Here is a 16,799-nt window from a genome sequence, read left to right on the forward strand (position 1 = left end):
ACATCACCTGTTTTTTTTATAACACGTAAACCAAGTAGTTGTTAGGTTGTGTGAGATATAGTTTTTTGTAATGTGACTTTTGTTTAGAATTTTTTGGGAAAAAAAGGGAATTAATTGTTAGCAAATGCCACCATTGTTAACAATTTGTACCAAAAAGTGTAAAGCTAAAATTTTTGTTTTATTTTTAATGTATACCATTTTTTTCTTTTTTATGTACATACAGTATTTGACTTTTAAGATAAAAAAAGAGCTTAGGTCATAACTGTTTATACTTTGTTAAAGTATGAACTACATTATAACATTAACTTACGTGACATCCCAAAATGTTAACAAATGCATGATGTATGATGTGTTCTCAATTGTTATACATAAGGAAGCACTGTAAGTAGTATAATTCTGATATTTATTATTATGATCCAAACCTTGCAGTGTACACACAGGCAGCATCTATTTGGCACAGTAGATTACATTTTAACTGACCTTCAGTTTCATTCCCAGTGTACCACACTCACTTGATAAATCTATTCATTTATTTAAAAAATGGGACAATCCCATCCACAGCTTCTATTTATTAAAAAGATTTTTTTTTTTATCAACATTACCAACATGCACCAATAACTTAAAACACACTTATATAAAATGCTAAACACAAATGAAAACCATAGCAAAAATATAATTTGAACTTGCTCCAGGGCATCACTGGATCACTTCCTCCTATTCAAGTCACTTGTTATAATATGATCACTGTTTTGTAAAGGAACAGAGGGCAGCCCGTGTCAGTTGTAGATGTGTATCAGGCAATAGGAAACAGGAGATGCAATTGCAGGTAATTGAACACATTAACTTGAGCAAACAAATCGAACTGAAGTAGATCAAGAACAGAAGCCCAACCAGAGGCAAAGGTCTGTCAGTTTGCAAAAGATGTAAATTGGACTAGACAGAGTTTAACATTAAAATAACAAGAAGGGTCAGACACAAATAACCATGAAAGAACAAAAGGCTTAATAATGTGCTGTATGGAATTACATAGGTTATACTTCACAGCATAGTCCTATTTATGTGTTGCTGAAATTGTATAATGGAGTTCAGGTGTGCTACAGAGGTGACCTTGACTGAGTGTGTTGGGAGTTGTAATCTTCTAAAGCTAAATTTATAGGCTGAGTTGCGGTGTAAGTGTTTGGCGCTGGTTTTGGGGCCAGATCTAACAATGTGCAATGATTTTTTTTTTTACATGCATGTAATATTTAATTTGTATAATATGTAGCATATTTATTATGGAATTGTTCATCATAGCCTTTAATTTGTTTATAATTCATAAAACTTTGTTAGAACACAAACAACGAATTCATTGTTGCAAAAGGTGCATTGTTTGGCATTTTATAATCAAAAAATTGGATTTAAAGGAAAAAAGATTAAAGAAGGTATTTAAAAGTTGATTCGTTTTTCCATTGTTTTAATTTTTATTAAACGTAGACCTTTTATTAAACATAGATTAGAAATTAGATATTCATGAATCCAAGTATGATACATTCCCACTGCCATACCTTTTAGAGTTTACCTTTTATATATATATATACACTCACCTAAAGGATTATTAGGAAAACCTGTTCAATTTCTCATTAATGCATTTATCTAATCAACCAGTCACTTGGCAGTTGCTTCAATGCATTTAGGGGTGTGGTCCTGGTCAAGACAATTTTTTGAACTCCAAACTGAATGTCAGAATGGGAAAGAAAGGTGATTTTAGCAATTTTGGGCGTGGCGTGGTTGTTGGTGCCAGACGGGCCGGTCTGAGTATTTCACAATCTGCTCAGTTACTGGGATTTTCACGCACCATTTCTAGGGTTTACAAAGAATGGTGTGAAAAGGGAAAAACATCCAGTATGCGGCAGTCCTGTGGGTGAAAATGCCTTGTTGATGCTAGAGGTCAGAGGAGAATGGGACGACTGATTCAAGCTGATAGAAGAGCAACTTTGACTGAAATAACCACTCGTTACAACCGAGGTATGCAGCAAAGCATTTGTGAAGCCACAACACGCACAACCTTGAGGCGGATGGGCTACAACAGCAGAAGACCCCACCGGGTACCACTCATCTCCACTACAAATAGGAAAAAGAGGCTACAATTTGCACGAGCTCACCAAAATTGGACAGTTAAAGACTGGAAAAATGTTTTCTGGTCTGATGAGTCTCGATTTCTGTTGAGACATTCAAATGGTAGAGTCAGAATTTGGCATAAACAGAATGAGAACATGGATCCATCGTGCCTTGTTACCACTGTGCAGGCTGGTGGTGGTGGTGTAATGGGGTGGGGGATGTTTTCTTGGCACACTTTAAGCCCCTTAGTGCCAATTGGGCATCGTTTAAATGCTACAGTACAGGCTACCTGAGCATTGTTTCTGACCATGTCCATCCCTTTATGACCACCATGTACCCATCCTCTGATGGCTACTTCCAGCAGGATAATGCACCATGTCACAAAGCTTGAATCGTTTCAAATTGGTTTCTTGAACATGACAATGAGTTCACTGTACTAAAATGGCCCCCACAGTCACCAGATCTCAACCCAATAGAGCATCTTTGGGATGTGGTGGAACAGGAGCTTCATGCCCTGGATGTGCATCCCACAAATCCTATCAATATGTGCAAACATTTCTAAAAAATCTTGTTGAAACAATGCCACATAGAATTAAGGCAGTTAATTCTGTTAATGAAGGCGAAAGGGGGTCAAACACCGTATTAGTATGGTGTTTCCCAATAACTCTTTAGGTCAGTGTGTGTATAAATATATATAGTTAAACTGGGATCAACATATGTTGAAATATTTTTGGGTGATTTAAATATTTTTAAATTGCAATACATTAGAACTTTCTTTTTTAAAGAAATTACTTTCTTTACGATAATCTTCTTCTTGTTTAAAAATATATAAATAAATAAATACATTAGCAGATATCAAAAAGGTTATAAGGTTGATGCTCTTGGTTGCAGATCGGAGAGTCGGGGGTTCGAGCCCTGCCACTGCTACTGAAGGTTGCTCCTGTTGGACCTTTTATGCACTTATACAGCATAATATATGGTCAAATCTGTTTTAAATTCTTGCTACAGTATTACTATATAGTCGACAGGCAAGGCGAATGACCCATAGAGGTATATTACTGTAGGTTTTTATGGAAAGCTAAATGTACTATGTACTGTGTAGAAACCCCTTGCTGCACACTTGTTGTTAAAGTAGTGCCCTTGTTTAGGGGCTAGCAAAGAATTTTGGATTCAGCCTCGCATAAAAAGGTAGTTAGTTTTGTAGCTCACCTACTAAAGCAATGCAGTGAGTCATAAATCATGAATGTGATGGCGGAAGCTCATTCTTACTTCAGTTAACTAGCAGTAATGAACAGTGTTGGGTTCGAGTACTTAGATAACTTTTTTAATGTAACGAGTAATCTAACGCGTTAGGTTCACCAGTTAAGTACTCAATTATTTAGTTATTTCTCCAAAAATATCTATTATTCAGACAATTTATGAAATCTGTGAGCCAGACAGCAGTCACTCCCAATCCGTTAGTATTTGTGTGTGTGTGTGTGTGTGTGTGTGTGTGTGTGTGTGTGTTGGTTTTTGTGGTTTAAGAGGACTTTTGACCTGAATACGCACCAGCATTAAGAGGACATTTCCGTTTATGAGGACAGGGGCCATGTCCTTATAAATCCGACCTTGTAGCAGTCCTTATCTCAGTCTAGGGATCAATTCTGTACCGTTTTTGGCCCCATGTCCGTATAGACCACATAAACCTGAAAAAATACCACACACTGTGTGTTCTCTAACCCCTCCATGCGCCCCTGTAGACCGGTCGCGGAACTGCACCTACGTCATTAAGAATTTGCATATACACACAAGTGTAAGTTTTCCCGGTCTCTGATTGGCTGGCTACAAGAATCCTCGTCGGTGATTGGCCAGCAGTAACAGGAGAAGCGCTTCCGCTAAGGGGCGGGACCTTAGAGGGAGCGTGCACATATAAGGCCTCGCTAAGAGGCGGGACTTCCTTTAAGACACAGCTGCGGGTGATTTAATACAGCGGGGTTTTAATCCACGGAGTTTGTAAAGTAATATAACACACGACGAATTAATATCGAGTTTGGACTCTCTGCACCCTGGAGAAGAGGACATCGGTGTCGGAAGCCGCTGGCATATGAAAGGTGAGTTATAACGCCGTTTAATCGGTTTAATTACTGCACGTGAGTTAGTTTGGTTTGTTTAGTCAGTTAAACGGCGCCAGAAAGTGTCGCGTGCGCTGTTAAAGGCGCGCGCGGATACATATAAGTGTTTAAAATAGTAATTTAACTTTTGGTCAGTTAGTTTTAAGCTGTTTTATTATATTTAATATATAAATTGAGCGTGTGACACGCGCCTGTGACGTCACGGTAGCGCGTCGTCATGACTACAGTCTTTGTTTGGGGGAGGGGGGGTGAGAGGGACTCACAGTACAGTGTTCTGGTTAAGATAAACATATAAATTAACACAAATTATAAATAAACACAGATTAATATGAATTTGACCATGAATGAAGTGGTATAAAGGAGGTTTTCCTCTGTGAAACAGTCTGATTAAAACATGATGATGAGGAGGAGGAGGAGGAAGCCCAGTCCACTGGAGGAGGCCACACACTTCAGCCTTAAGAAGAAAGATCAAGATGGTCTGGAAGCTCGGTTTATAAATGAGTTTAAAGGTAAGTGTTACGTGTTCAGGTGGGATTGTTTAATTAATGATTAATGTCTCAGGTACATGACATGCTGTACTCCTCTTGTTTAGGGAGAGGTGTGTTTAGTTGTACTGACTTTGATAAGGGAGATTTCCTATTGGAGTACAGAGGGGATCTCATAAGCAGAGAAGAATGTGAGCGGAGGCAAAGAATATATCATGATGCCCTCAAAGTGTTCATGTATGAATTTCGATTCAATGGCAAATTCCTTTGGTATGTACAAATATTATATACATGGGGGAGATGTGGAAGTTATTTGCATGGTTATTTAGCACTAATGATCAGGGCTCATGTTCACCAAGCGTCTCAGAGTCGGAAATCGCTCCTACTGCAATTCCTAAATGGCCAAAAACTTCAGAATGACGCTATTTTGGCCTTATTTTCATGAGTGGGGAGGGGTAAGAGCTATTCATCAAGATTCTTAAAATAGGAAATCATTCCCATCTTCACCAAAATGTTGGAGAGCGCCTGAGGTGTCCTAACTGGTTGGGAATAGTGAGGAAGGGGTGTTGAGGCAGAAACACGTGAAGAGGAGAGATGGTTTAGCAGAGCACAGAGCTCATAACGGGCATGTTTAGACAAAAATGGGGGTGGGGGGAGTAAAACTTTTTCTCTGGTTACTAATTCCAGCAGTCCGAAATAATAAATTAAACTTCACAGATCATGCACATTTCCCCACCATGCAGCATGAATGCATAATCCATGGCACATATTAAAATAATTATATTATATATACATTTAATCTTGTATTAAATTATTTAAGTGAACTGTTTTCTTGTTTCCTTGTTATGAGCAGCACTTCATCGTTTCATTAGCATGGCGTATCCCCATGTTTCTCACTCCTCAGGGGTACGTGTGACAAACTGACTGGTTACTCTGATGCTTTTACATATTGCATCCATTGACTTTTTATCTTTAGAGGTAAGAGTAGGACAGAATATTACTTCAATTATTTCTTTACATTTTACTCCCTTCGCCACAAGCAAAACACTCTCATCCTCTCGTTTTATTTGAAGTCATGTTGATCAGATTATGACTGACCTACACAGCTCTATTATAGGGGCTTTAATCAGTTGTGATTGGAGCAGAGTGATTAGAATAACGTCATGCAGCGAGTCACGCATCTATAGGTTTTGTTCATGTGCATAAAACCTTCACATAACTGCCGCTGATTTTAGCATTTCACTTTTTCACCGTTTAAAACTTTGTACACTCTACAACACCTCCTATAATGTGCAGACTACTTTGCGGCTCTCAGTGTCGTAAAAAGTGACGTCTCACACTTTCCTTGGCGCAGTCTTACTCCTTGCCGAAAGTAAGAATAGAAAGCTTTATAAATAACCTATATGTCCTTCTCTGAGGTGAGACTGTCTTTAGTCCTAAATAAACTTTGATTCCTATGAGTGATTCTGAGATGCTTAGTAAATATGGGCCCAGTTTTATTTTCTTAAAGACCATTGACCATTAAATATTCAATGATCATCTTTTCAAATAATATAATATTCGATGAGAAGCATTTGGTGCTGATATTCTCAGTTGTTGTGTTTATTTGGAATAAGAAGTATGTATTATTGTAATAGTAATGTATCATTAAGAGATTTACTGTCATTTGTTCAGTGTTGATGCAGCCCTGGATGATGGCTCCCTTGGGAGACTGGTGAATGATGACCATATAAAACCAAACTGCAGAATGAAGACCATCCGTGTGGATGGTAACCCTCATCTTTATTTGCCATAAGAAGCATCTGTCCTGGTGAAGAGATCACATACAATTACGGCGATTCTGAGTGGCCATGGCGATGCAAGGTATGTAGATGTTAGTAATTTTGTGCATTATTTTAAAGGATTGGTGTATATTAAATGCTTTAAGCAGTTTAACACACTTAACATCTGGTTTCTGCCAGAGAATGTGTCTTACAGTATGTTGCTATAAGTTCAGGAGCAGGATGCTAATTTTTCCCTTCAAAGTTTTTTTTTTTGCATCTTTTGTCTATGGAATCATGCTCACTGTGTTATTAGGGATAGTCCATAAGGACGCTAGTTTTTGGGACAGTGTTCTGTATTAGCGTTTATAAATTGGTATCAGGTCTAAAACAGTGCTGATGTGCCTGTTCGCATGCAACATGTTTAGCATTCATTGCGTAAACATTGGCACATGGAGAAACACAATTGCAGCTCAAACTGTGAGCTAAATAGCGATATCCAATATTTAGCATGTCTGTAATGTAAGTTAACTGACTTTTGATAAATTCAATATTTAAGTTTGCATATACAGTAGTATAGCCTGAGTCGACTGATTACATGAAATAGCATAAAAATATTTTTGTTTGCTTGCTTTATGCCCGTAAATATTTAAAACCTTCAAAACTTTTTTTAGATGACATCGTCTAAGAATTCACCACCTCCAGAACAAAAAGATACAGCAGATAAAAAGGCATCCAAAAAGGTGATGTAGAAAAGAGTAAAGTGTTATTCTTACGATTACAGTTACTCTTACAAATGTGTGCACTGTTTATTATATCTGTGCACAGTGTGGACATTGTAGCGTTTTTATTTTCTGAATATGCAAACTTTGACTTTATCTTTTGTATACATTGTTTGATATTCTGCTGGATAAGTGTTTTTTCTTTCTCTTAGTAAAAGTGTTTCTGAATGTGAAATTTTATTTCTTAGTGCCCGATAAGCGAGTTGCCATCAGACAGTGCTGCCTGTGAAGAACTGACCGTAGAAACAGACGAGGTAAATTAGTTATTCTGCATTTAAGTAAAGTCGTGTTTGTGAGAACTGTGTTGACGTACACATTTACTGCAGTGTTTTACCTTTCTGTAGCTGCATATAACCTGATAATTGTTTTGTTCAGCATTCTACCCATGAATTAAACACCTCATCTCAGTCAGAAGTCAGAGCTGAAGTAGAATTTAATATTCAAACCCTTTGCCTGTAGTAGAATATTTTTCTTTTTCCTGAATTTCAGGTTACCCTTGGTATGGCCCAATTGTCCTCAGAGAAGCAGAATTATATTAAGAAGAACGGTGGGGAGAAGGTAATATTGAGAATTACATGATTCAGGAAAATGATTACCTGTAGTCTTTACCTATTGAGCTATAAGTCTAATACCTGGATGTTTTCTATTCTTAATATTTTCAGGTTTATCCTGTCAAAGAGTCGTTGGTTAAAGAGGAGCTGAGCTTTTACTTATTAACACAAGGACTTGAACAGGTATTTAAATATTTAGATGTATTTGTTAGACATTATTTACAGTATTTGACAGTTTTTATTAAAACTGGAACAACACATTGTCAGTATAGGTTTTAATACTGTGTGAATGTGTTTGTATACACCGTTCCACACTGTGCCTAACCCCAGGTTATCATCTTTCTAAACCCTACTTTTAACTTCATGTAAAGGAGTGTTTCACACTTGAAATTAAGGAGTGGGATTATCATCGCATTTTACCTGTTGTTCTAAAACACTGCTCTGTAGCAGGATCCACACCGCTTTTACAGGGTTAACACCGCATTGTGGTGCCAAACATGTACAGTGTGGAACAAAGCAGGGGTAGAATGTTATGACTTGATACTTAGCAACATACAACCAATTAGAAAGGCCTTGTGTAGAGTCACAGAAACTGACCAGCGTACACCTCATATCAATAACTCTACACGCTGTGTAAACAACCATATCACCATCTGAGGAAAGTGTGAATACTGAAAGAATACTGTCATAAACACCTAAATTGGAGTAAAAAAAAAAAAAAAACATTGCAGAACTCTTAAAACAGTCGAATTATTATTGGGAAAGTGTTTTGTAGTGTTGATAAAGTTGTGTAAGACATAAATCTGTTTTATAAGGACATCCCCCTGAACATGTTCTAAGAGTATGTCCTGACTGAAGAATCTGTGTGTTGTGAGTTTTACAAAACCCTTGTCTATGAGGACACTAGTTATTATTGGGACAGTGTACTGTATTAGTGTTTATAAAATTGTGTATGACTGAAACCAGTTTTAAGAGAACACTGTTTTATTAGGACATCCTCAGAACATGTTCTCAGTGTTTGATCTGACTGAAGAATCTCAGTGTGTTGTTAGTTTTACAAAAACCTTGTTTATGAGGACACTTGTTTTTAACAGGGACATGGGGTGGGAGATGATTCTTTGGGCCAAGGAAATGCAAAATTTTAATTTAAAATTTATATATAGAAACACAATTGCAGCTTAAACTGTAAGCTGAATAGCGATAGCCAAGATTAAGCATGTCTATGATGTAAGTTAATTGACTGATGTAAGTTAATTGATAAATTAAATATTTAAGTCTGTATATACAGTCTGCCTATACAGGAGTATAGCCACTTCTGTGTAAAAGGTAGTAACGAAATAAGATTGCTAAGTCGACTGATCACATGAAATGGCATGGAAAAAAATGTTTGCTTGCTTTATGCCTGTAAATATTTTAAACCTTTACAACTGTTTTTAGATGACATCATTTAAGAATTCACCGACACCAGAACAACAGGATACATCAGATAAAAAGGCATCCAAGAAGTTGATGTAAGTGACACTTTTTTTTTTCCTTTTGAGTACAGTTACTTTTGACAGTTAGTCAAGTTCTTCCACACCAAACGTGCTCATCCATGTCTTTATGGACCTTGCTTTGTGCACTCGTGTGCAGTCATGTTGGAACAATTAAATTCAATTTTATTTAAATAGCGCTTTTAACAATTGGCATTGTCCCAAAGGAGCTTCACACAATCAGGAACAGGCAGGGGACATCCCTAACCGGTCCCCAAAAAGTTGAAAGGATGAAATTGTCTAAAATGTCTTGCTATGCTTGAGCATTCAGAGTTTTTCACTGGAAATAAAGGGCTGAAACCCCTGAAAAACAACCTCACACCAGTTCCAACATGACTGCACACCAGTGCACAGAGCAAGGGTCCATAAAGACATACAGAACATCAACAGATGCCTTTAAAAAGCTCTATACTTCAGAGAGTTGATTTCACACACTGCCTTAGTTACACTGATTGAGGCCAAATTTAACAAACCATTAACACTATCATTCACCCAAGATGTACAGTGTCTTCATCAGTTCCTTGAGAAGACTGCAAATATGGCGTTTGGGAAACTCAAAGAAACATCATCTCAGGTCTACATTGATCTTGCCAAAGCAACACTTGCAAGAATGATTGTTTTTAATCATAGACATGCTGGCGATGTGTAAAAAATGCTGCAAGTTTTCAGGAAAGGGACAGTACTGCTCTTCATGATTTTGCCCTGGGCCTCAGCAAATTTTAACAGAAACTCTGCAGTCATTTTAGTCCCTGTTTGATGTTGTGTGCATGTTAAACACATTTTGACATTTCTCATGTCACTTTTACTTTAAGGTGAGATTGTGACAGTGTGAAGCCAGTGGACCTGATGCTGAAGATAACGTTGCTGCTGGTGCCTCTAATCATGTAGGTATGGACTCATCTTAATGTATATCTGTAAATTTTTAACCCATAATTGTATTTAGGGAATAATTACCTATAGACTAAATGTTTTATATAGTTGAAATGTTTACATTTATTAATTAGTGCATGACTAGAATATTGTTGAAATTAGAGATGCTATATTTAGGACGAATTTAGTTATTTCTTTCCTTTAAATATACTTTTCCTATGTATTACACAGCTTTAAATTTGTAATCAAGCAAGTTAAGTGGTTAAACTGTATATGGTCAGGTTTTATAAAGTGTTTTTATAATTTCCATTAAATATGTGATGTCCGTACTGTAGTGGCAATATTTTAAGGCATATGCTGTATGTATAGTGTTGCAGTACACAGGGAAGTTCCTATTATGCAGATGTACAATTCAGGGAGATTATAGGTAAAATGTCTTTCATATTAACACCAATATGCATAAAATTACCTTTTATAAAACTTGAGAATGTACACTTGAACTACTTGTTCAACTTAAGTCAATGAAACCTTATTTACAGTTGAAACCAGATATTTACATACACTTTCAGAAAAAAAAACTGTTCTTTCTTTACTGAAAAAAATAAGGGTACAAAACTTTTCCTGTTTTACTTTGATTTAATGTTTGACAGTAAAGGAACAAAAAAGGTTTTTTTTTTTATTTAGTATTATTAATTAATTTTTTAAGTGCATGTAAATATCTGGTTTTAACTGTATATAGCTTTTCTCAATTGTCATAAAGTAGTAGTTATAAAGCAGCTTTACGTAGAATAAACATGATGGAAATACAGAAAAATCAGGAAAGGATAAATAGTATCACTTGGCTGTAAAATGACTTGGCTTGACTTGTTGCACCACTTATTTTGGGCCCCACTTTGGCCTATTTTCGGCCCAGCAAAAAGAAGCCCCAGACCTTACATTTCCACCACCATGCATCACTGTTCGTAGAATGTTCTTTTTTTAGAATTCAGAGTAGCAGTGATCAATATAGGTTGTTTTACATATTGTATTTTCTTCAGATGTTTGCTGGCCATATAATTAGAATTTTGGGTATGTGCTTAAGAACTGTTGAGGTTTCTTATCAGTGCATTGCTTATGTCTTGCAGGTATTCAGAAGATGCCCACTGAAACACCTCCTGAAGTTTCTCAAGGTACCTGAGATTTTACATTGGAATATAGCCAGCAATGTAAGTACATGAACCTCCCACAAAATTCAGGCTTAATAAAGTAAGTATTCTTATGTACAGGTAATGAGTCCAGGACAAAGATTGGGAACCCATGAATAAGTTGAAGAGTGTGTTGGTCCAATGCTGAGATTTTTTTACAACTGTGATGAAACTTTTGAAAGCACATATAACTAAAGGGAAACTCGGCACTTTGTCTGAATGCCAGCAGTGTTAGACTTTGTAAGAAATGGAGGTCTTTGCTTGAAAAGGAAAGCCCAAAATAAGTGATACACAAGCAAGTACGTTATTTCTTTGAGATTTTTTTGTCCACTTATTTTGTTTTTCATTTACATATGCAGCAGATTGTTTTTAAATTCTACAGTTGTTCTTAAATTCTGCTTTAACATTTTATTTTGAATAACTGGTTTAGGTTTCATCTTATGTTTTATTGATTATATATATAGCTATGCCTTATTTTATTTAGATTGTTTTGAATGGTTCAATGGATTAAGATGCCTATGAAAGTACATAGTTGTACATGATGGATGTCTGTTTCTTCACTTGGCATGCTTGAACTAAAAAAAAGTTTTTCAATATTATTATTTCAATATTATAATAAAAATTTAATATAATAGTACTTGTGTTTATCCTGGCAATGCACTGTTGTCAATTTTGTGTGTTGCATTTGGATATGTTCCAATAAAACACATTTGTCCCTGTAGTACTGTAAGATCTTTTATTGTGTGTTGTATTTGCAAAACGGTTCTTTCAAATCACCTTGGTCCTGGCAATGCACAGTATTGTCATGTTTGTGTGTTGTTTACTATAATGTGCCAGTAAAACACATTTGTTCCTATAAACCAGCAAATTTACTTTTTCTGTGTGTTGTAAACTGCATGGCGTCATAAATCAGTAGGACCTAGTAAACCCCAATTTTCACAGGGGCGGGTACTTTTAGGAGTGGGCGGGGAAGTCCTTATGTACCACTTAAATATCATGTTATCATATTTTGAGTTCTGTTGTGTGTATAGGAAATCCTGAGTGAGATTCTTTTTCTGCAGAACAAAATAAATTTTTTGATAGTATTCTCATCTCTGTAAAGCATTGGGAAAGGTGGGTCCCTTTAAACCACCACCCTACTGGTTTGGCCTTTAAAGACCTTATAAACCACAAAAACCAGTATAGGTGTGTGTGTGTGTGTGTGTGTGTTTGTGTGTGTGTGTGTGTGTGTGTGTGTGTGTGTAAGTTGTCCTACAAGCCCCACCCCAATAACCCGCACCCCCTCTGTTATTCCTGCTGTTATACCCCTATCTCACCCATGTGGTTTGACTATGAGAGGACCGATGCGCAGAAAGATGGAAACCTAATCACAGCGCCAAAAACTCGCGGTGAATCATGATGAACTGTACTTACGGCTACTGGGCGAAATCGCATAGGTGAGATAGGGGTATTAGTAGTTAACGGATTAAGGCCCAACTTTGCTGAGTGATGATGGTAGAATAATTATAAAGGTCTTGACTAAAACAAAATGCATGAGGAATCACAAAGAAGTTTTCATTTTCTGGAAAAGTACTCTAGCTGGTTGCTTTTATCAGAAAGTAATGCTGTAATGTAACTGATTACTTTTTAAACACAGTAATTTTGTAATGTAATTATTTACTTTAAAAAGTATTGTCCCCCAACACTGGTAATGAAAGACTAAAACGCAAAATTGATAGCAACGTAAAAGGTGTTACACTAAAAGGAGATACAGTGTTGTTTATGATGACATAAAGCTAGCAGATGTGTTTTCTTGCTGAAAGTGCTTCCGGAAGTGAATGTGAATTGTGGATTTAATTTCACGTTTGAGTATAATAACAGCCATGGAGATACAGAGCATGCTCAGTGCCAGTCCCAAGCCTGGAGAAATGAGTGCCTTGTTGCAAGAAGGCTATCCTGCATAAAACCTGTAAATGGGGGAAAAGATAAAAAATGAAATTAGTTTTTCAATCTGACAAACTTTAATGTATTCTCTTCTTGAGACAAACTTTTCTGTATACCCATCCAATTTATTTAAGATTGTTTATTAGTTTTACTTTTGTAATTAGTCTAAAATAATGTACTAAAAAAGACAAAATAGAACTACAATAAATTTTTGGAAAACATAATTATTTTTAAAGCAAAAAAACAAAAACAAAAAAAACAATCACAATATAATTTTGTATGGTTTTGTTTTCTGATTTGGCTGTTCCCTGGTTTCCTGTAACCCCTCATTAATTTGTTGCAATTAAACCTTTTATGTTTCTCTGTGTTCCTGTATTCCAGGTAGGTTCTGCATCTTTGTCAACAGTAAACCCAACTCTGGCATGTAAAAAACACCCTTGTTTTTGAATTATGAATTACCTCAGTATCTGTGTCCTGACCCCAGTCCGGGAGCTATTCCTCAGAGTGTGCTAATAAAGTCCAGGTTTATTTGTAATAGTCCTGCTTTATTTAACCAGTCCACTCCAGGCTGTGTGTGTGTTCCATGAATAAAACCCATTTACAATCTGCTACTGCAATTCAAGACAGTAGTTCATGCAGCTACACACAATATGAAAGTGGCAGTGAATGTCGATTGCACATGGATCCATATTTCAGCCATTAAACATAAGAATTAATGTTTTTTTCCTCCCTCACCTGCAAGTGGGAATGGCTCATTAAATTGTGAGTAGGATGAAAAAGAGTAAGAAAAAGCCGAATCTTAGCCATTAATTATACCAGATGGGTAAAAAAAAGCCAACAGGCTCAATGTCTAAAAATAATATTTAAACCATGTTACATATTCTGTATTTAAAGCCATTATAAGCATAACTAATAAATATTTCTTTTTCAGAAGAAACTAAAACTTTTTTTTTTCATGCAACTTTTTCAAAGGAAATAAAAATGGACTTGAACATAAGATGACTCCCTCACAGAGTGTACTTTCCACTTCTGTTAACTAATGGAAATTTATCCTTTACTTTAAAATTCTTGGTGTCCTAAATCTTCAATATTTTTAGATTTAGATTTATTATATTAATTAAAAATCCCCAAGGTTTAGTAGTCTGCAAAATCTAAAATTATATAATAATAAACCAGGTTTCAAAATAGGACAAGGAGCAGAACAGATGAAAATATATAATTACATTAGAAAGAGCAAATATGAGACTGATTGAAAAACATCCAGAACATCAGAATCAGTGTAAAAAAACAGGCCGAGTTCAACTGTGTGGGATACATAAAACTAGATTCACAAAGCAAGGAGATAGGATCAAAGGCAAAACTAGAATAATGAAAAAAACAATACATTTCAGATTGTATGATTTTGGAGTCTGTGTAATAGTGTGTGCGGTGATTGGAATCAGTAGTGTCCACTCATTAGTCAGGCGAGCTGGGATTTGAAAGGTGGAGGCTGTGGTGTCTTTGTTTGCAGTAAGGGAAATAAAGTCTGTTGCTGTTTTTGACAAAATCTCTTTCTAGAGTGTTCAGGCCAAGAACAGATTTTTCTCTTGGGCCTACCTCAAGCTTGGGCTTATCTCAAGCTTGGGCGTTCTGGGTAACGTGTGTGGAATTTGTCCATTGAAAATGTCCCTGCTGGTGTGCATCATCTTTTTTGGGTCTGTATTCCTCTCCTTTAATAATATACTGAATGTCATATTTATGGTGTGGATTGATGACTTACAGTACTTGACAAGATGCTGGGTATTAATGGGACAGTCATCAATTATAGTTAATGATCTGTTGATTTCCTGTTCATTTCAAGTGATCTAAATAAGTGATTTAATTATGGAATTAAATCTTTAATTGTTTTTTTTTGTGAAGCTGCTTTGAGACAATGACCATTGTTAAAAGCGCTATATAAATAAAATTGAATTGAATTGATTATAAAAAATAGCAATTGATTGTATTCCTTAAAAATTCCTGAAACACCTTGTGTTGCATGGATCTTTTTTCTGTATACTTGGCCAACTGCTGGGAAGCAGAAACATGCAGAGGAACCTGCATGGGTATAATGCTAATAACTGCGGAAGCTCACGGCACAATTATGTAAAATGTATGACGTATGCTGTATCCCAAGGTGACTTGAGATTAAGATTTTCCTCAAAAAAGGGCCACTTCCATATGTGGCTGTACTTTTTTTTATTTTTAAGGAAATACGGCAAAAATAATTCACCAACAAAGGAAAATCTTAAAATGAAGAGCATGTTATGCAATATCTGTAACAAGGAGTATGATGGTACAATGGCAATGTAACATTACTTTTTCTTTGACTCTGTTTCTGGTTTTTAACATTAATATGTTATGTAATAGATATACTGTATATGCGAGTAATCTACACATGTAGTATAGTGAATGGACTGATTTTCAGGAAACATGAGTGGAGCAAGAAGTGTTGTACTGTGCTCTTAAACTGATTATTAATCAATCATCGATTAGTTTACTCAAACCAGTGACTGATTATAGGATGGTTACCAACTCCCATCACCAGTGCTACGGGTGACGTAGTACATCTTCTGCCTGTGGGCTTTGGGTGACTGGTTTAATCAGGACAAATAGATAGCAGGGGCTATACAGCACTAGTGTGGTGATTCCAGCTTGTAAATTGTCCAGTGATGCTTCGTAGAACTGATGTAGCGATGTCTGAGCTTTCTCCATCTCTGTTTTATATAAATAAATGCCTCTTTCTGCTTTATGAATTACCTCAGTGTCTGTGTTCCGACCCCAGTCTGGTAGGTATTTCACAGAGTGTTCTAATAAAATGTTAGATTTCTTTGCCTTTTCTTTAGGTTAACAATTCATTCCATGCTCAGTGTGTTTTATGAATAAAATCCAGTTACAATCTGCTTCTGCTAATTCAAGACATTTCATGTGGCTGCACAATGTATGGAAGCAGCAGTGAATGTCGACTGATCCATATTTCAGCCATTAAAGGAAAAAAAGAGGATTTTTTTTCACCTGCATGTGAGAATGGCTCATTAAATTTGACTTGTATGAATCTTACAATCTAAGTTGTTAATTAAGCCAGAATGCTAGAAGAGCCAATAGACCTAACTTCTAAAAAAAGTACCGTTACATACTTAAGTTCATTGTATATACAGTAAAACTAATAGCACTTAAATTACAATGGTGGCTTTTATTTGTATAAAATATTCTGACTTCTTTAGAGGAACTAACAATGAACCTGAACAAAAGGTCTCTCTCTCTCCTCACAATGTACTTTCCCCAAACATTAAGTAGTAAGTGGTAATCCATTAAAAATATTTAAAATAATTATTTAGGTTGAAATGTGACTACATGAAACTGCTGCTATGATAGCTGTTTGTCTTATTAGATAAGAGTTTAAATCCAAAATCTTTCAATATTTCATTTGTACAATTAAACGATTAGGTTTTTACACTGCAGCTGCATTCAGAATTTTAATTATTT

The 16,799-nt window shown here is 36.0% G+C and overlaps 1 long non-coding RNA gene across 5 annotated transcripts; it reads left to right on the top strand.

Moving 5' to 3' along the window:
- Nucleotides 1-3,610: 3,610 nt before the first annotated feature.
- On the top strand, nucleotides 3,611-12,429 carry LOC128514457 (uncharacterized). 5 transcript variants are annotated; one of them, XR_008356456.1, is made up of 12 exons: nucleotides 3,611-4,187; nucleotides 4,591-4,717; nucleotides 4,801-4,963; nucleotides 6,368-6,556; nucleotides 7,128-7,196; nucleotides 7,424-7,489; nucleotides 7,725-7,793; nucleotides 7,898-7,969; nucleotides 9,224-9,297; nucleotides 10,131-10,206; nucleotides 11,313-11,357; nucleotides 11,454-12,429. It is a non-coding gene; the product is annotated as an uncharacterized LOC128514457 (long non-coding RNA). The 5 variants fall into 5 exon arrangements; XR_008356455.1 differs by having other exon boundaries at nucleotides 10,131-10,202; XR_008356454.1 differs by having other exon boundaries at nucleotides 11,313-12,429.
- Nucleotides 12,430-16,799: the final 4,370 nt, after the last annotated feature.

The sequence above is a fragment of the Clarias gariepinus genome, chromosome 26 (genome assembly GCF_024256425.1).
Source record: "Clarias gariepinus isolate MV-2021 ecotype Netherlands chromosome 26, CGAR_prim_01v2, whole genome shotgun sequence".
Taxonomy (NCBI): domain Eukaryota; kingdom Metazoa; phylum Chordata; class Actinopteri; order Siluriformes; family Clariidae; genus Clarias; species Clarias gariepinus.